Here is a 16,284-nt window from a genome sequence, read left to right as displayed (position 1 = left end):
GAGGTTTCTGACTCTTGAGGACACACATGATCTATTCGTCATGTGTCTTGGTCTGAAGTTCGGTGCTCAAGGGCTCTGAGTGCACTCATTGTTCACGTTTGTGCCATTGTTCACTCTTCTTGAGTGATGAGTGACAAGCATTTGCATCTCTTGGTTCGGGACCAGCTGTGACTGAGGCACGGCGAAGACTCGGATCGCGGGATTCGCGGCTTGATATACATAATCTATACATTGTGTGTCTTGGTCAGGAGCTTGCGCATTCGATGCTCGAGGGCTCCGAACGCGCTCATTGTAAGTGTCTCCAATGAGAAGCTCCGTTCTCATTTGTCCCTCTTCTCGAGTGATGAGTTCGGCGTTTGTGTCTCACGGTTTCGGGTCCAGCTGCAGCTGAGTCATGGTGAGGACTTGCATCACAGCATTCACGGTCATGTGTCTTGATCTGGAGCTTGCACGCCCGGTGCTCTGAATGTGCTCATTGTGAGTGTCTCCAATATGAAGCTCCATTCACATTTGACCCTATTCTTGAGTGATGAGTAACAATCATTTGTGTCTCGCGGTTCGGGTTTACATTTACATTACATTTAATCATTTAGCATACGCTTTTATCCAAAGCGACTTACAAATAAGAACAATAGAAGCAGTCAGGTCAACAAGAGAACAAAAACAGTATACAAGTGCCCTGACAAGTCTCAGTTAGTGTAGTACAGACCGCATAGCCAGGTTTTTATTTTTATTTTTATGAAAATACAAGAAAAGACAAGAAAAGAAGGAAAAGTGAAAGTATTAGTTGGTTAAGTGCTGGCGAAAAAGACAAGTCTTTAGATGTTTAGATGTTGAAAATGAAGCTGTCAAATTGAGATTGGGAGGTCATTCCACCAGCTGGGCACAGTCCAGGAGAAGGACCGTGAGAGTGATTTTGAACATCTTTGGGATGGCACCACAAGGCGTCGTTCACTTGCAGAGCGCAAACTTATGGAGGACACATAAGATTGAACTAGTGAGTTTAGAGGAGAGGAGTAACGTGAGCTTTTTTTGGGCTCATTGAAGACAACCCTCACTGCTACATTCTGGATCAATGGTCTTAATCCAGAATGTAGGTGGATGCTGCACACAGGTGGTGGATGAGGAGATACCCCCTGACTATGTAAAGTGCTTTGAGTGCCTAGAAAAGCGCTATATAAATATAAGGAATTATTATTATAATTATTATTTGCCTGGCTATCTAGGCTAGCTGTGTATGGTTATTCTGGTCTACAAGCCTTCATAAGACCTTTAGGACATAGCTATCTGAGGATAGCTGTGTTCTAGCTCCTAAGCTATTTCTCCTTACCGGATTTAAGTAGCTATCTTTGAGCTCCTCTAGAGGATTTCTAGCTTAGTCTCTTCAGTGGTCTTGGGTATCCAGGCTTATACAGTGTGGCTCACATTGCATAGCTATCTGAGGATAGTTGTGTTCTTAACTTGGGTGGGATGTTCCCCATTTCTGCCAAGATGTGTGAGTGGCCCGTGGAGCAGTGGAATGGCGCCTTTCTGAGGAAAGGCTTGGTGTACATCTGCCGCTTCCTTGGTGCTCCCCCACCAGGTTGGCAGGCATGCGCCTTGGCATGGCGTGGTTGGATTTTGTTCTCCAATGTGCCCCCTAGAAGGGAAATGTCTCAGGTTAAGCATGTAACCATGGTTCCCTGAAAGAGAACAAGACACTGCGCCCCCTTGGCATGCCCTTGGCTGTCTCCTTCAGACAGCTAATTGGATGACGTATTCAGTAGGTACCCTTCTATAGTTCTGGGCTCCCCGCCTATGATGTCATGGGCCAAGTGGACCAATAGATTGGCATTATTTCACACATGCTTCAGACAATAGTCATTCAGGCTGCATCACTCTCGGGGAACCATGGTAATGTGTAACAAGAGACATTTTTCTTAAGATTTTTAATTAAATTATATTTTTATATTTTTTGTTTTCATAAATGTGTTGTGATAAATCTATATAAATAATCCCTATAAAAAGTCTTTTTGTTTTTTTATTTTTTTATATTTTATAATATTTCACTTCATGTTTATTATTGAAATTGTTTTGAAATTAACATGTTTTTACGGTTTTAGTTTCATTTACAATAACAACCCTGGTTTGAACTGTAGATTTGGCAAAAGTATCACTTTGTTGCAACAATTTCATTTGTCACTGCTAACCAATACCAGTCGTAAACTAACACTTCAGTGAATCTTCATTTAAAGCAAGGTGCCACAGGGTTAACTTGAAATATTGTTGGTTTGCAGTAAACATATTTGTCTGCTTATAAAATGGCAGAATTTTTCTTTAATGATGGGAACTTCTTATTTGCAGATTAAGCAGCAATTTTGTATTTCGATTTTGTAAGCAGCAATGATATGAATGCGAATATGGATCTGGTCCAGGTCTCATCAAAGGTGTGACCGCCCCCACATGCCACAATGATAATATCTTTTTACAGTTAAGATTGACATCCGTCTATGTATACAGAAAATTAAAAAAAAAATCTAGATAAACCTGTTTGGATCAATTTCAGGGGCCCACCTTATACTATATTATAAAGGAAAAGAGATTTAGGGCCATATTTTAGTGATCTAAGCGCGTAGTCTAAAGTGCACGGCACAAGTACACTTAGGGCGTGTCCGAATCCACTTTTGGTAGTTCTTTTGCGCTCAACGTATAATGGCGTCATTTGCGATGATTGCCCTTGATTCAAGCCTTCGGTATACCCACGCTCATAACATATGCACAGAATCAGTTCATAATCAATCATCAAAAGAATCAGTTCGGTTCATGCGCTCTGTGTGTCAGTCTGCTTCACGCTGAATCACACATGCACAGTATCTTCAGCTCCTCGATTCTTCTTATCTGGCTTGGCTCTGTGTTCATCTTCAGTTCTCTCTTCACAGCAGTTCAGTCAGTGTACTGTTTAAGGAAATTAATTATTACAGGATATTGGTTTGTTTGAACTCAGAGGGAGTGTCAGCCACATTAAAAAAGTTAACAGCTTAAGTCATTTGTGGATTAATGCGTTTTAGAGATGCGAACCGTTTAAAACGATTCAGTTCGATTTGGTGAACTGAATGATTCGTTCGTGAACCGGATATTCAGACTGCTTTGTTTTGAACTCTCTCACACAACAGAAACAGAAGAGAAGACAATGCTGAATAAAGTCGTCGTTTTTGCTATTTTTGGACCAAAATGTATTTTCGATGCTTCAAAAAATTCTAACTGACCCTCTGATGTCACATGGACTACTTTGATGATGTTTTTCTTACCTTTCTGGACATGGACAGTATACCGTACACACAGCTTCAATGGAGGGACTGAGAGCTCTCTGATTAAATCTAAAATATCTTAAACTGTGTTCCAAAGATAAACGGAGGTCTTACGGGTTTGAAACAACATGAGGGTAAGTTATTAATTACATAATTTTGCTATCTGGGTGAACTAACCCTTTAATTACTTAGAAATTTAAGCCTTAATATAATTTAAACAGATGAGTTATCAAAAAAATCACCCCCTCACAGTTTTCATGAAGGGCAATATTAGCTATATAAACCAAAATAATTTTTTTATCCAGGTTGTAAACGTTTTTATCTGCTGTAAAGTTGGGCATTTTAACATGGGGAGTCTATGGGACTGACTGCCTTTTGCAGCCAGGCTCTAGCGGCCAGTCGATGAATTACAGTTTAAGTCACTTCCTTGTTGGCTTTACAAGAGAGAGAGCGGGAGGTAGCCGCTTGCTTATCACACAAATGGACGCGCAGCAACACACAAACATGCCAAATATTAAAAATGAATGAATTGCAATGTAAAAGATTATTATTGTTCCCGTAGTTCATATGGTGTGCTCGTGCACTTTAACCTCACGCACGAGAAGAACAGAACTGACATGTTTATGATTCATTGATGCACTCCTTTAACATATATTTTTTAATACATACTTTTTTAAATGTCCTTTTATCCCTGATGGTGACTGTCACATTATAGTCTAATACAGAGTTTCCCTACCTTTTTTAGTCGCGGCACACTTTGGAAATTGTAACAAATTTGTGGCACCCTACAAAATTAATTTTGTCACAATACTTGATTTTTGAATTTCGAGGCTAGCTGTGTCTTACTGGAGTTGTGGTGAGCCCTCTCCTGTAGACAACGGTCATTCAGGCTGCATCACTCTCGGGCAACCATGGTAATGTGTAACCTGAGACGTTTTTCTTAATATTTTGAATCCAGTTTTATTTTTATATTTTTTGTTTTCATAAATGTGTTGTGATAAATATAGCTATAAAGTTTTAGTATTTAGTTTGTTAATTATTTTGCTATTTTGTACTGTAACTTTAAAGGAGCTATGTGGAGGTTTTTACTTAAAAAAAAGTCTTTAAGATAGAGTTTTCATTTGTACATGTATGACCCAACCATGATGTAAAAAAAAGAATGACACCAAGACTGTCCACCACGGTTGCCTCTATCAGCCTGTAGGCTCAATTGTGTGTGGAGGAGTCGGGCCCGAATCGGTGCGAAAATTCACAAAATGTGACATCATGTGCGTTCTCGTCTACTTGAGCTTACAACCGTACGGCACGCCAGCCATTATAGTAAGCAGCGACAATAGTGTTTTCAAATGGACTCTGCGGATGGAAAGAAGCGACCAGCCTCCAGCACAATTCAGACACCCACGGACACTCCTCGTAAGTAAAAAAAAAAAAAGAGCGCGCGCACTGAGAACAAGCATGAGACTGTCTGCAGTTCCTCTAACGGCCACTGGTGTCAGTAACAGTTAGAAATTTCAGAACCTACGCAATGCTCCTTTAAACAGAAATGAGAACTACTGCCTTGGCAACTAGCTGAAATATTTAATAATTAATTCAAATATATATTTTTATATTTAATAATAAATATGTTTTATATTTCATAATATTTTACATCTATCTATCTATCTATCTATCTATCTATCTATCTATCTATCTATATAAATAGTCCCTATGAAAAGTATTTTTTTTTATTTTTAATTTTTTAATAATATTTCACTTCATGTTTATTATTGCAATTGTTTTGAAATTAACATGTTTTTACGGTTTTAGTTTCATTTACAATAACAACCCTGGTTTGAACTATAGATTTGGCAAAAGTATCACTTTGTTGCAACAATTTCATTTGTCACTGCTAACCAATACCAGTCGTAAACTAACACTTCAGTGAATCTTCATTTAAAGCAAGGTGCCACAGGGTTAACTTGAAATATTGTTGGTTTGCAGTAAACATATTTGTCTGCTTATAAAATTGCAGAATTTTTCTTTAATAATGGGAACTTCCTTTTTGCAGATTAATTTTGTAAGCAGCAATGATATGAATGTGAATATGGATCTGGTCCAGGTCTCATGATCATCAAAGGTGTGACCGCCCCCACATGCCACAATGATAATATCTTTTTACAGTTAAGATTGACATCCACCTATGTATACAGAAAATGTAAAAAAAAAATCTAGATAAACCTGTTTGAATCAATTTCAGGGACCCATTTTATACTATATTATAAAGAAAAAGAGACTTAGGGCCATATTTTAGTGATCTAAGCTCATAGTCTAAAGTGCACGTCACAAGTGGGTGTCCGAATCAACTTTTGGTAGTTTAACCAGAGAAATTTCTTTTTTCATTTATTTTTTAAAGAACGCGTTAGTAATGTACGCCAATAGGTGAGTGAACAACGCATGTACACTCTGCTTATTACTGTAGACTGTGTAAAAACATGGACGTAGTGTCCGTGACATCACCTGTAGATTCCAAAAGAGTGTTTTGAAGCTACAAAATGGGTTGAGCGGGCCATCAGACACCGCACTTCACTCCCAGATAACCGAAAATGGGACGAGCAGCATTGCACAAACATGCCACATTATAAAAATTAAAGAATTACAATGTAAAAAATTATTATTGTGCCCGTAGTTCATATGGTGTGCTCGTGTACTTTAACCTCACACACGAGAAGAACAGGGTTGTATATTTCCTCTAAAAGTTGGGGGGGGAATTCTTCTCATAAATTGCCTCAAGATTATCCCTGGAGAATAGCCAAAAGGTTTCAGTTGTGATTTCTGACATGTTTATGATTCATTGATGCAAATACAACCTCTAACATATATCTCCTTTAACATATCTCATTTAACACATACTGTTCTAATTTCCTTTTAGCCCTGATGGTGACTGTCACATTATAGTCTAATACAGTTTCCCAACCTTTTTTAGTCGCGGCACCCTTTGGAAATTTTAACAAATTTGTGGCACCCTACAAAATTCATTTTGTCACAATACTTGAATTTTTAACTTCGATATATGATACTTTGAAAAATATAGATATTCAGTAATGCAGGAAAGAACTGCAGAATATACTGTAATACAGATATTTTTAATATTATTAATATAATACTAATATTAATATTGTCCATCAATGGCTAATTTCTAATGAAGAGACCAATTTATATGACAGATTTTAATATAGCCTTTTATTCATATGTAAACATTGTTTAATTACCATTATAACTAGATATCTCACAAAGTTTTGTTCGCTCAGTGTATTTTTGATTTTACAGTGGGGTAATTTTCAATAGCATGAGATGGCTTGATTTCAAACTTTGAATTGAATAAAAAATTACAAGTAAGCAATCGTGTGTGTGTGTAGGTGATGCAGGGTAGCCAGGTTTCACAGCAAAATCCACCCAATGGCTACTCAAAACTAGCCCAAAATTTGCCCAATCACATTTCAAGGGGAGTTCTCCGGTATAAATTGCATTCCAGTGTGTAAAATACAAGTTTTTTCGGCGAGATTCATCTTGGTAAAATTTGCATTCATATCATGTTATTGGGGTCGCTTCAGCCCGCAGCAACATTGTTAATGTAGGTAAAATAAAACCACAGACTCGGCAACTGAGGTGATGTAAAAGAGGAAAGCAAGCATTTGGACCAAAGCACTGTGAGGCAATGCAGGGGGAGACTCAAACTAAACTTAAAATCACCAGGAATTCTGCCTATGGAGCAGAACCTTTCTAGATCGTTAAAATATTCAATTCAATTCAAGTTTATTTGTATAGCGCTTTTTACAATACAAATCGTTACAAAGCAACTTTACAGAAAATTACATTTCTACAATATTTAGTAGTAGCTTATAAGTGGTGACTGTCAGTTTGTGCACGTATGTACGAATTTTAGAAAAATTAATACAAGACTTAGTCAGCCAGACGATGAACATTATTAATATTATTAATAATTAATAGTTATTATATGATGCAGTCACACTTGTAGTAATATTGTTAGTTATGTTTGTTGATTCAGGGTTAGCATCATCTGAGGTCCTCTGAGGGTCAGCATCAATGTCTTCTCAGGTGTTCTGGATCCAGACTGGAGCTTGTGTAAATCCTAGTGTAAATCCTAGTTAAATTAATTAGTTTAACCCAAGTAACCTAATTTGTATCTGATACGGAACTTAATAGGTAGCCAGTGCAGAGACTGTAACCACCTAGAAGTGCATTACAATAGTCCAGTCTAGAGGTCATGAATGCATGAACTACCTGTAGCTTTTCTGCATCAGAAACAGATAACATGTTTCATATATTGGCAATGTTTCTAAGATGTAAGAATGCAGTTTTTGTAACATGGGAAATATGATTTTCAAAAGACAAGTAGCTGTCTAATATAACACCCAGATTTCTGACTGTAGAGGAAGTAACAGCACATCCGTCTAGTTGAAAATTGTAATCCACAAGATTCTGTGTAGTGTTTTTTGGTCGAATAATTAATATCTCTGTCTTATCCGAATTTAATTGGAGAAAATTATTGGTCATCCAATCTTTTACATTTTTAACACACTCTGTTAGCTTTGATAGTTTAGAAGTTTCATCTGGTCTCGTTGAGATATATAGCTGAGTATCATCAGCATAACATTGGAAACTAATCCCGTATTTTCTAATAATATTAGCAAGGGGCAACATGTATATTGAAAATAGAAGGGGACCTAGGACGGATCCTTGTGGCACTCCATATTTTACTGGTGATAAATGAGATGACTCCCCATTTAAATTAACAAAACGGTAGTGATCGATCAGACAGGTAGGACCTAAACCATCTTAGAGCCAGCCCTTGAATACCTGTATAGTTTTGTAATTGATCTATGAGTATGTCATGATCTATGGTGTTGAACGCAGCACTAAGATCAAGTAAAACTAGATATGAAAAAATATGACCCTGAGGTTTTGAGTTTAATGACTCAAATGTATGTTTTGTCTAGATCAGTGTTTTTGATATACTACGTTTTTGTTAATATTTAGAACCACATTATTTATATTTTTTATACATTTTTATATTTTCTGGTTGCATTTTAATGTTAATTAAAGTTTTAGTAATTTTGTTGTGTTTTTGTAATTTTTTTTTATTATTCTGTCTATACACTTTAGTTTTCTATTAAGTCTTTAGTTTCACTTTATTTAGTTGTTTTTGTACTTCAAGTTAAAGTAAACAAAAATGAGAAATGTTTACTTGGCAGCTAGCTTAAATGTTTTTTAATAATAATAATTATAATATGGATTATTACAGTTAATTTTAATTTTATTAAAGCAATTAAAATATTTTTAGTTAATTAAGTTAACAACAATAATAACCCTGATTTACACTGTTGCAACATGTATCCACATGACTCCAATCCATTAATTAACATATTGTGAAAAGCTATGTTTTTTTAATAAATACAAGTACTCTATCAGTATAATTGCTTTCTTCAGTCATCTTGTCTGAATCAAGAGAAATACACAAATATTAAGCACCATTTACAATTGAAAACAATCTAAAACAGTTCTAAACTACTGTGTACTTATCAGTGGATGTAAATGTGAAGGGACAACAGAGTGTGACTAAATTTTCAGCATATTTTCATTTTCAACTATCCTTGAAAGTAACTTGAAAGTTTCGTTAAAAGTTTTTGTATGTACTGCAGCTTATCTAATATTTTTTTGCCAGAAGAATGTAGTGTGAAGAGAGATACTGATACTGATGTTACAGTTAAAGTATTTGAACTCTGTGTATCTGATAAACATGTCGCCTGTCTGTCTGTTAATGAGTAATGGCTCCTCTATCCTGTTAATCCTTTGCTGTGCATGCACAAGTTTACTTTTTCTGTTTGCTTGACAACATAATTTGAGGTTGAGGTGTTTATACTAAGTTATATTTCCATCCAGCAAAAAGACTTGAGATTTACTAATTTTCATGAAAATATAATTTTTCATGATAAGATTTTCTCTTAATCTCTAAATTGGGGTAATTATTTATAGCAGTTATATCACATTGTTGGATTTCCATCCAAGGCTTACAAGAAGCAACCATCCTGGGGTGAAAAGGACAAATGAGCGATTAGCCCTAAATTACCGTTTCACTCCTAGCAGTTTTATAATTAATGCCAATCAAAACCAGAAGCATTGCATTCTTTATTAGAACGATCTGTTCTGAGGGTGAGGGTGAACGATCCATTCCATTAAACAGTTAACAGTTCACACCTACCAATTATGTTCTTTACTTTTCGTCAGCTGTCTTTATCATTCCTCATGTAGTTGGGTGTTTCCGCGATGGTTTGGCAGTTCTGCAGAATTTTATGTTTAATGTCTTCATTCACTTGATCAGGGTCAGAAGCACACTTTAAGTTCTGCTCCACATCTGTGTCACTGGCTAGGAGTGATATAGCCTCTTCTCTCTCTTCAAGATCACGTATTTCATTGGTCGGATCCAGCTGATGAGTAATACTGTATTTTAGGTCCATTGCAGTATCTGCATAGTTAAAAAAATAAAATAAAACATTCACTCAGCTGCACTCACATGGCTAAACTGAAAAAAAAAAATTTATTTGCCTAACATGTTTCTTATCACTGTGACATTATATTTTATTTTAATCAAAAGGTACAGTTTGTAGGACCTGCCACTAGAGGGCGCACTATCAAAACAATAACAATCGCGTGGTTTGATAACGCTAAGAAAGAGCGTGGAATGATGGGATTTGTTGTCTTCTACCCAATCCCTGTTGGCAATCAAATCAGATGGAAACAAATATTGAGGATTTAAAGCGAGTTCAACAATTTGCGCGAGTAGATTACATACAAAGTCAATGCAAAGACGCGATCAGACTATGGATCAGACGCAATCCCCGGCGTTTGGCGTGTATGCCCCATTATAATTTTGTTGATCGTTATAATAGCATTAGTTTTCTGAAAAGATACGAATCAAAACAACTCACATGTTGACTAATACACAAGCGAGATCGGCATCTCTTTCTAGTTAAAGTTTGTCGCGAAGCTACTTCCGCATTTGTCCACAACACTGTTGTCATGTGGTTTCTACATCCGATACAGTAGGTGGCGGTATGCACCTGATAAGCCATGGTTGCAATCTGCCATAAATCTAAGAAGAAATAGAACTAACGTCATTGACAGGCGACTGCACTGCCACGTGCCACTGTTTAGAATGGGGAATTTTCTCATGATTTACTAGTAGTTGAAAACATTAGAGATATTGTTAGTAATGAGCTGGACAAAATATATAACACTGGCCTAGTGGTTTTTGGATATTTTACTGCAAATATCTTACAAATTGCATCTTTAAATACAAGTATAAAGGAAAATCTCAGTTTTCTAATAATACAATTATCTTTCTACTCATTTAAATATTGCATGTTAAAACATTTTTATTGAAAAAATTATTAGACATTAACAGAACGTGATGGTTATATATGTAGTCCTCGTTAACTGAAAGAAGGAATGGAGACGTTATGTTGACACTGATGTTAGGGGTCTCACCTGGGAGCCCCAATCAAAGGATTATACCTGACGTACTCACGGTGGGGCAGCAGAGGGGATGAAGAGGGCCCCACCTAGGTAGCGTGGTGAAGAAAAAGCTCTTACCTGACACCCACAGAGAGATAAGGGAAGCGTGAGGAAGCGGAGCGTGGTGATACACTGTGTAGAGACTGACAGCGAGGAAGCAAACATATACCGAGACATCAGACCCAGAGATGAAAGAAATTGCTCTTTTATGTAGACCGCTGGGTACCGCTGACTGAGGGATCATTGGCGGAACAGGCATCAACAGTGGTGAAAGCCACTGGGGGTGGGGGCCCAGATGTTAGTGGCCCCAAAAGAGCAGCCCCTTCCATCTCCGTGTCGACAGTCTCAGGGATGCTTTGCAGTGTTCTGGGAAAACTCCTCCTCGGATTCCAGTCAGGGCAGAGCAGATAAAAAACTCTGTCTGGGGGAATCATATGTGATGGGCAGATAAATACCCAGATCTCTGGGGTTTGGCAACAGGAGTGTCCCGCCAAGGCAAGATGTGCTCAATGGCCTCTGTCTGCTTCTGGATTGCCAAGAACTGCTGGGCAAAGTCCTCGACAGTGTCCCCTAAGAGGTGTACTTGCAGGATGGCCATGGCATGCAGGGCAGAGGGCCAGACAAGTGAGACAGCAATCATTTCCATTAATATTGCAGTTTCAGTGTTGCTTCAAAGGGCTCTACATGATACCAGATGAGGAATAAGGGTCTTATCTAGCGAAATCTCTGGGACCCCAGAATCATTTTCACCACCCATTACTCCAGTCTTCAGTGTCACATGATCCTTCATAAATCATTCTAATATGCTGATCTGCTGCTCGCAAAACATTTCTTATTATTAGTGTTAAAACAGTTGCTTAATGTGAAAACATTCTTCGATTAATCAAAATCCTATTTGAAATAAAATCTTTAAAAAAAATTATATTATACAGTAAATGTCTTTTGTTCAGTTAAATGCATCCTTGCTAAATAAAAATATTAATTTATTTCAAATAAATCTTTCTGACCCAAAATTTTTGAATGGTAGTGTGCATTAAATAAGACAACAATAATAGTTTTTTAGTGTTTAGTCTGTGAATTTTTTTGATGATATATGATCATTTGATGTCTTTTGGAGCTATTTACTTTGTCTGAAATGTAACATGCTTGATATTAAGATTTTGCATGAAGAACTGTCTCAGTGACACTATTATCATTACCCATGTCTTCAGAGAAATGACTGACAGGTACAAGCCCCTCCCCCTCACCTGACTCAGCCAAATCATTGCTGCAGTCCACAATTTTATATTGTTGATGCATTTCTGTCTTTTGATCCTCCACTGTAGCACGTTTCTGTGTCTGTTCTGTTGATGTGGTGTCTGGGCTGTTCTTGGAGGTCTCTGAGGAAGCCGGATAGTCAACAGATTCAGTCTTTTCTTTCATGTCTGACTTTCCCTGATTGCTCAAACTAGAAAGATCTGTCTCAACCTGAATGGTTGGTATATTTATTTGGGGCAAAGTATCAGTCGAGCTCATCTGTGGCTCGTTTTTATCTTGAGTGGTTGAAATGATTTCAGGAATACATGCGTCATTGATTTGAGATGGCTCTGCAGCATGGGATTCTTGAAAGAGTGGTGCATGCTGGGAAAAAAACTTCATCAGTCTGTCTAGATTAAAGGTGAGTCTAACTGATCCTTCTCATTTTCAACACCTACTTTTGTCGCCTCATTCCTCTTTATTATTTCCGTGTATGATTCTTCCTCCCTGAGCACAGTCACATTCACTACTCTGTCTACATCCACATGTGACATTCGTTCATTGTCTTGGTTCTGTCTGTCATCCCATCTTGTTTGTTTTCACTTTCGTGTTCCTCCATGATGTTCCCATATTGTATTTTTTCACTTTCACAGTTTTCTGTCATTTTCTGAATCTGTTTTTTTTTTCACCCTCATTTTCTTCCAGACTTTTGACTTTCCCCAATTTTACAGTCTTGCTCTTTTTACTTTCAAACACTTCCAAAATTTTCCAATCCTGTTCTTCCAACCAGGGCCGCTGCTGGCTAAATGGGTGCCCTAAACAGGATTGTATTGTTGTGCCTACCTTCCTCAAATGTGATGATGGAAAAAAATATATAGGAGTGAAAATAGAACTTTAATCAAATAAAAAAGTAAATGAATAAATTTTATTATTTACAAAATTACAATTTACTATAACTTTATTATCAATCTAATTTATTTTAAAGTCTCAAGCATTCAGAAACCATGCAAAGGGAAATTAAGCAGTTTTACTATAAAACCATGGTTTATTTTTGTAAGGGTTGTGATATGCACGATTTTTGTTGAAGAAATTATAAAGGCTGTGTCATCTGTAGCAAAAAGGTGGCCAAAAATGAAAGATAAAGTGAATATTTTAATTAAATGTTTGGTCAGTAGCCTAAACAAGGATTTGATTGTCCTGTAAGTGCACAGCAGCAATTACATGGCATTTGGCTCCCTTTGCAGGCAGTTGTAATAACATGAACATAAATTGTTTATTTTGTATTTGCCTACATTATGTATTTTAACAGTGTTGTTATTAACCAATCATTATTGCCTCATTGTTTTTTTTACATCATGCATTTTAACTCATTTTAAAGGCAATTGATGGCTTAGGTCTGTTTTTTTTTTTTTTTTTTTTTTTTTTTTTTTAGCAACAAGAACAACAAAAACATATTACAGTATATTAATACTTCTTTGTAAATTATTATTTGAAGTAACAAAACCATGGTTAATTTGCAGTTTCCATGGCTAGAAGAACAATGATTTGTGGCGTTATTGTTAAAACCATGGGAAATTTTTGTAAGGGAACCTGAAAAAAAAAACCTTTCACAGGAAAGGTAAATGGGCCTCATTTTTACCTAAATGATTTATAATTTATTTTAATATATATAAAAAATGTATAAGGTGTGGATTGTAGCTGACACCTAAATGAACACATTACAATTGTTTTATGACTGCAAGTCCTTCTCCTCAAATGCTATTGAGCTTCAAATTTGCGTTTGAGCCCATGTGAAAAAGTAGCATGATTTACATATGATTTACAGTTTATTTTAATAAATATCAAACATTCAATTAAATTTTGCATTATAGCTGACACCTGGATTAACAATTACAGTTGTTTTTATGACTGTAAGTCATTCTCCTCAAATGCTACTGACGTTAGAAAAGTGTATACCAATATCGCATGTAACTTTAGAGACGGTCCCTAAATTGGAGACTCTCGAACGTCCAACGTCAAGTCACCTTTATTTATATAGCGCTTTAAACAAAATACATTGCGTCAAAGCAACTGAACAACATTCATTAGGAAAACAGTGTGTCAATAATGCAAAATGATAGTTAAAGGCAGTTCATCATTTAATTCAGTGATGTCATCTCTGTTCAGTTTAAATATGTGCATTTATTTGCAATCAAGTCAACGATATCGCTGTAGATGAAGTGACCCCAACTAAGAAAGCCAGAGGCGACAGCGGCAAGGAACCGAAACTCCATCGGTGACAGAATGGAGAAAAAAACCTTGGGAGAAACCAGGCTCAGTTGGGGGGCCAGTTCTCCTCTGAGCAGACGTCAAGCCAACTTTATACTTTCTTTAGTTTTATTTTCTGTCCTTTTCCTAGGTAGATGTCCATTCATCAGTTATAAACATTCAGCCGCAAACAGGGGGGTGCGAGCGGTCGCGAGCGCGGATGTGAGAAATGGCGCAGGTTTTTTTTTTTTTTTTTTTTTGAGCAACTGGGATGGTGCCCCCTCTGGGAGTTGGTGCCCTACGCAGACTGCGTACTCTGTGTATAGGGAGCGGCGGTACTGCTTCCAACCTTCTACAATCTTGTTCTTCAACATCATCTTCTTTTCCACTCTCAAGTTCTTGCTCACATTTATCTATATTTTTTCCATCTTCTTGCCCACATTTTTGCTAATTTCCACTACTTTACAGCCTTCTTCTTTTTCTATTCATGTTCTTCTGGCTCCATCTTTTATTTTTTTACTCAGAATCTTCTATCATTTTCCGGTCCTGTTCTTTTTTCAATCTCATGTTCTTCTTCACATTTATGTAATTCTTCAGTTCCAAATCCTTCCATGGGTGTCTCATCCTGATTTCCTTCCATTGTTTTTCTATCAATTTCTTTTTCCCTCTTATGTTCTTCCTCATATTTTTCTACAGTTTTCCCATGCAATTCCAATGCATATTTTGCATATTGTATTTTTGCACTCTTAAATTCTTTTTCACATTCATGTTCTTCCATGATGCCCTCATCTTGTATTTTTTCAACCTCATGTTCTTTCATAATTTTTCCAGCTTGTTAATTTTTTTTCTTCTTGTCATGTTCTTCATCACATTTTTCTTCACTTTTCATGTTTTGCTAATTTTCGAGCCAATATCTTCCCATAATTTTTGCAAATTGTATCATTTCAGATTCAGATATTTCCATGCTTTTCTTATCTTTTCACTGTCAAACGCATCCACAATTTTCCCATCCTTCTCATGTCCTTCCAACATTTTCCCATCCTGATCTTTTTCACTTTCATGTTTTTCCATAGTCATCCCATCATGTTCTTCCTGTCCTGTGTTTAACGTCTCTCCAGTTTCAGCTCTCTCTTCTCTGCTTCCCTTCTCTTCTTCATGCCCCTCTCACTCTCTTCAGTTGCATCTTTCCCTTCATATTTCATCTCTTTTGTGATTTCATCTCTTCATCCTCCTCAACCGAGTAAAATCCCTCTCCGTTTCCAGGTCTTTCAGTGTTCGTGGAGAAACGGACAGAGCAGGAAGTGGTCTGCCACGTAGCTCAGCTAGCAAAACACATGATGAAGAAAGAGGAGGGTCTAAGGGGTCGTCAGGTGTCTTATGCTGTCCCACAGATGGTTCTGGTGAATTCTCAAAACCAGGGGGAGGTGGAGGAAATTCATCAGCTATCTCTGATTCGTCTGGTTGGAGCTGCTCAGGGGTTGGTGGAGGTGTATAAAAGACCAGACTATCTACTATATTACTGACAGGAGTTTTGATTTCAGATTCAGTTGCATTGGTTGTAGGTGATGGGTAATGGTTAGGAATAGAATACCATTGCCCCATTCAGCTGCGAGGAAGCCGTAGTCCTAGTGAAAAGGATTGGGCTCCAGGATGTGGGAGTCAACAGAAAGTATGGTGATACCCTGTGGCGGTTTCTCCATTAGGGCGATTGGCCGAAGCACCATTTGAAAGCGCAAAAGGGAGGGATTTTTTTTATTTTACATTCAACCACAGTTTTACTCTAGCTTTCACTATTCTAGACTGTTTGTTCTGTCTCTAAATGACGCTTTATTCTGCTAATTTAACGCTGCATTTTGTTCCATCGTGAGAGCGTGACGGACATCGCATGGACAACTACAGGTGTCACCGAAATGCATTATCTGAAAAAACAGATGAAAAAACA

Source organism: Carassius carassius, chromosome 47, assembly GCF_963082965.1.
Source record: "Carassius carassius chromosome 47, fCarCar2.1, whole genome shotgun sequence".
In the NCBI taxonomy this organism is placed as follows: domain Eukaryota; kingdom Metazoa; phylum Chordata; class Actinopteri; order Cypriniformes; family Cyprinidae; genus Carassius; species Carassius carassius.
The sequence above is the reverse complement of the archived record's forward strand: the minus strand, read 5'-3'. Positions refer to the sequence as shown.